Below are 5,746 nucleotides of genomic sequence, written 5' to 3'. Positions count from 1 at the left end.
AGAGATATTTTTCTTGATACATTATTTACGGGCTTCTTGTTTTTCCAAGTTAAAGTATTTAAAAGATTTTCCTTTTGTACTTTGAGATAAACAAGGTGAAAACAACGCCTTTTTGTTTTGGTTTGTGGAAAGGTGCAAACCTTAAAGATAAGTAACAGTGCAAAATATATATGTCTACTCAGAAGCAGGTTTCATTGAGTTCTAACAGGGCTTACTCCCAGGAAAGTGAGTGTAGGATTGGTGCTTTAGTCTTCATATAGGCACGAGGCAATTCTGACAGCAGATACCAAAGCAAAAACCTCTACAGCACTCCCATCCCAACGCTGCCCAGCTTCCCTTTTCATAGCTGATCAAGCTGTCATGATGCAATGTTGATGATGGCCTATCGACAGGCTCTTCAGGCATGGAAATGAAACCAACCAGTGTAACAGAAAGCCCAGCATTGGAGGCCCTCTCAGTACTGATGTCCTCCATGTCCGTCTCAGGTCTGAAGGCATACCTAAAATTCCCTGGACTCTCATTTGTCTTATACCAAATCTATAAGTGAGGCTGGGTTTGATGCAGCCTTCAGTAAAGGTTAAATCAAAACAATCTGCTTTATCCAAGCTCACAGATCCTAAGAAGAAGTGGGCCTTGCTAGTTGAGTTCTAAAATGATGCTTAGGCACAGAATCCCATAGATGGGTCTGCAAAGATGGCCACTTGGCTTCCCTAAAGCAAAACGAATAAGGCAGCAGGGCATGAATGGACTGGGCTTCGAGACAGAGCCCACAGACTCTTACTAATTTAGTGTGTGACAGTATTTATTTGTTACAGTGACATGGTTTACACATAACACTTTAAGCCAACCTATAACTTAGTGCAAGTGTATGAGCTCCTGCTGTTGCTGTGCTGCAGTGAGCTAAGCCCTAGGTTTAGCTTAGTGGCTCATGGCTTGTCTCTCTCCAGACAAACCAGGAGTTGTAGCCAAGGTTTGTTCTTGGGTTTACAGCTCATGGCTTGTCTGGAGGAGGCAAGCAAGGAGCCCACATTTGGATGACAAAGTATGGCTTAGTTTACAGCAGGAGCCAGGAGAGTAGCACAGTGACCACAATCTCTCCAGGCACCATCTTCATAGGAGGTTCTGGGGCTTAAACCAGCCTGGAATTATGCCACTGGTCTAGAATGTTTTTCATCTATATGCAGATAGGTAGGTGCTGTTTCTGGTCTGAAAAAAGGCATTACACATATGCTCCAATGTGCTCTTTATCATTTATACGTTAAAGGCTGCAGCTTGGCACAGAAAATGAGGTCTGGGGCCTGACAGTAAACACTTTAAGGCTATGACAGGTGTTGCGGTTGTCTCTGATTAGAAAAGACAACGTCCTGTAAGAATATATTCTAATCTCATATTTAGATTAACTCAATGAATGTTATAATCAAACTTTTAAAAAATGAAAGTGAAGGATTGAGTTTGATTTTAAAATGTCAAATTAGCATATGACCTTTACTTATCTTTGTAGTCTAATAAGCAAAAATACGGCTGGTAATGCTTTTGTGAGATATTTTTGGAATAGATAAATTAATGGAGGCAAATGATGGAATTAGGCTTGCACAGAAATCTGCCAGCAACCCTTGGTTTGAGAAGGTTAAACTGGATGCAAAAAGAAAGTACCTAATGTGTGGTCAGTTGTTCTTCTGCAACTGCATTGCCTGCAGCCTAAGTGAATGTCAGTGATAATAAATAGCAGAAATTCTGGGGGGGGGGGGGAGACCTCCTGAGGACATTGCTGTGATGCTCAGGAGATAAGAGGCTTGACGTCTCTATGTTCATCATCACCCTTCAACCATTATTTTGAGATAGATGTGAAATACAAATTAGGAGTAATCTTACCTCACTATTAATAGATGGAATGCTGGAAGATATGGGGGCATGCGATATTTATTCACATTGTTCAAAGAAGACTCATGGTGATGACTCACTTTACAGATCTTTAAACTTTTGTGTATAGCTTGCACAGTCAGTCTTGACTTTTTCTAAAAGTGACTTTCAACCAAACAGTATTTCCCAAACTGTGGGCTGGGACCTGCTAGAGAAAGAAATACTCAAGGCAGCATCACAGCAGCCATTATCAGCCTAGGGATGGGAAGCTAGAAGTTTTCCAGATGCTGGACTTCAATTCCCATGAGCCAGGGCTCTGATGGCCAGCAGTCGGGGATAACGAGCGGTATTCCAGCAATATCTGGAGGGCCACAGTTTTGCCATTGCTGGACTATGAGGACAAATGATCCTGCCATGTTTCTGCATGGAGAGTTATTGAATTAACTAATTATACCATATGAACCAAGATTGCAACGTACCCTTATATCAACTCTCCTGCTCCAGCTCTGTGAGGTCCCCAAGTGCAGTGACTTACCTGCCTATATCCATTGGGTAAACTTGGTGCGGCCATTAGGTAAACACTGGACTTAATGGTCTTAGGAATGGAGTAGTCCTTCTTAGGTATTTACATACTTGAAGTGCAGGGCGGCCTGCTCATGAGGTTAGCTGAGACTCTTGCTTCAGGTGGCAGAGCCACACCTGAGGAAGATGCTTCTTGCCGCCACCTTCTTTGCACCTGGGTTGCCATGGTGGCAGCATCCATGTGGTGCCTCGCCCAGCTGCACGCAGAGCAGCAGCATGGGAGCAAGGAGGGCACAGGGTCATGGGCATGTGTCTATGGGGAGCGGGGTAGCAGTATGTTCTGCCTCAAGCGGCCCAATATCCTGGGCCAGGCCAGTTCAGATAGTCATATCAGATAGCTTAACTCGCTTGTAAACATGGGTAGGCAACACACCTGCATTTGGCGGGGGCCCCTCCTGCATTGAGCAGGGGGTATCTAGTTATGCATTGCCAAAGTCCAGCAGGAGAGTCATCACCCAAATGTGCCAGTTCGAGGTCAGCTGAGAACACAGAAGGGGTGCCTTGCGTTCTGTTATGGAGAAGTGATTCTTCTTAGCACATGTTATAGATTGCAGCTAGTTATATAATTCTGCCTCTCTCTACCCATACATTTCGCTGCCATTGTTCGAAATAAGCTCTGCATGCTCCTGAACCCAACATTCCTTGCCTGTGCTTGTGAAAGGACTTTTGAAAACCTGGTGAAGTCAAGAGAGATGGCACAGAATGGAAGACGAGCAAAGGCAATTCAATAGACTGACGTCATTTCTCTTTCTCCTTAAAAGTCTCGTTGGCACAGCAATTTGTAGCAACAAATACACCATTTGGAAAGGTTACATCAGTAACAGATGTTGGGGGCTCTGTTAAAATGGAGAACTTGCCAGTTTCTCACTCCTGAAATGTCAGCCTTAGGTCTTTACAGGCAACCTAATTAGGTGTTTGGTTCTTAAGCAGCTCTTTGTTGCAAAGAAGCCTCTTTGAGCCAAAATGGAAAAAAGAACCATTGTAAATAAATTCAAAGGCACTACAGATGTTGAGTCTCTCCAAGCAAGCACAATAGGATATTATCTGTTGCCTAGATCATTTTTACTGTCCAGTCATTTATAAAATGTTTTCCCAGTGAAGATATAATTGTTTTCATTTAAAAATCATGGCACAAGACACTGAGTCTGAGGCCAGCTGTGACACTTAAGTATTTCCTACTCTGATGAACCAGACAATCAAATAATCTAATTAGTCCCCCCATGAGAAGCAGTCAGAAGTCTGATAACTTCCCTCTTTATGAATCAATAAAATGGCTACATAGTAAAATATGTCCAGGCATCTGTAATATAAATGCTTTATGGGGGGGGGGGGGAGAATAGAGACACCATAAAGACCTGATTAAGGAAGATTACTTATATCTTCATTTGCAATGGGTAATGATTAGCAAACTGTGCTTAGCATTTTTCATAACGTTAATGTCTGAAAATGAAGGCAAACAGTAGTTACATTAGCAGCTATTCGGAAGGAATACATTACTAGATGTATTCAGTAATACTGGCTACATTACTGGATTCATTCTAGTGATAAAGTAGTAAGGCTTTGGGGGGGTGTATTTCTTAGTTGATATAAAATGCCAAAAACTATAATGACATCATTGAAACGGTGCCAGTTTACTAGAACTTAGGTTGAAACTCAAAATGGTTCGTTGTAAAATTCCACACACATCCACCCTGCTTCACAACAGCTGCTGTTTATAGAAGAGGCATGTCTTCTTCCCAAATGAGAAATAAGACACAAAACCAAAGGCAAACTATATTTGGATATAGTTTCTTTATTACGGGAGGAGCAATCAGTATTCCTTTTCCATTTTTAGGATCTGTTTAAATGCTACAGCTCCCACACCTGGGTATCTCCTCAGAAACAGATTAGGACAGGACCAAACAGTAGATGCTTTTTCTCTCCTGCCTCACCCTGGGTAGAGATTTTGTGGATGGTATCATTATATAGTTTTAGTCACTAGGTGGCACTAGAGTTAATTGTATCAGGGCGGAGTCAGGACTTTCCTGTTCCTGTTCTGTTCTTGTTGGGAAAAGATGGTAACATTCTTGTTTACTTTCCAGACTGCTGTGTCCTTTAAGCCTACCCTAGTCTATGCATCTTCACACTCATTACTTGGCTCGAGAACTGCATTTCAAAATTGGGAGAATTTTTTATTTTAATATGGAACGCTTCATGAATTTGCATGTCATCCTTGCACGGGGGCCATGCTAATCTTCTTTGTATTGTTCCAGTTTTTGTATACAGTGGTACCTCAGGTTACATACGCTTCAGGTTACATACGCTTCAGGTTACAGACTCCGCTAACCCAGAAATGGTGCTTCAGGTTAAGAACTTTGCTTCAGGATGAGAACAGAAATCGTGCTCCGGTGGCGCGGCGGCGGCAGGAGACCCCATTAGCTAAAGTGGTGCTTCAGGTTAAGAACAGTTTCAGGTTAAGAACGGACCTCCGGAACGAATTAAGTACTTAACCCGAGGTACCACTGTATATATGCTGCTGAAGTGAGCACAAAATATGGAGAACTTTTGAAGGATGGCTGTGCTTTGGTTCATGGATTGTGTAAAAAAAATGCAAATTGGGCAAGTTTGCCTTTACATGCAAACTTAATCTCATTTCTCCTCCTTCCCAATCGCTAACCATCTATGGGTTGGAACTGCCAACACACACTGGGGGAAAGCCCCTTTGCCTCTATTTATTGGTTTAATTAATGGTTTTTTGCCTCTGACAGTTTATTGACAACAATTTCTTGCCTTCAGTTATCATGGAAAGATGAGGATTACTACCTACTGTGATGGCAGTCCTGTCTTTTTTCTTTAGCCTTCAGCTGGATTGCCCCTGAAATACTGTTCCATAGTGTTAGCATATTTTTTATCTTTCCTTTGCACAACACCATGCTGGTCCTTGTGAACTGCTGTCCCAGAGAGCAGAACTCTTTGACTTCACCAAGGAATCCGAAGCTGTAAACAAGGTCTAGAATTGCCTGTTGCTTTGTATATGTAAAAAACAAACAAACCGGGGGTGTCATCAAATCTGATGAGTGAGAGAGATTTAGAGAGGAAGATAGTTGCTTCACAGGGTAGAAAATATGTTTAAGCACTCTGAAAGAGATGTGCATTGGTAGATAAAAAGAGCGCCATTAATAATAGCATGTCAAGGGGGACTCCACAGGTTCTGAAGGGAGGCATGCAGCCCAATTCCATTTATGACATTAGCTGAGGGAATCATTCCTGAAGCTAAAGCTGATGAATCAGATAAGATTATAAGCACAAATGTTTGCTTTCATAT

This window comes from Podarcis liolepis (genome assembly GCF_965112155.1).
Source record: "Podarcis liolepis genome assembly, chromosome: 8".
Taxonomy (NCBI): domain Eukaryota; kingdom Metazoa; phylum Chordata; class Lepidosauria; order Squamata; family Lacertidae; genus Podarcis; species Podarcis liolepis.
This window is presented reverse-complemented; position numbering follows the sequence as displayed.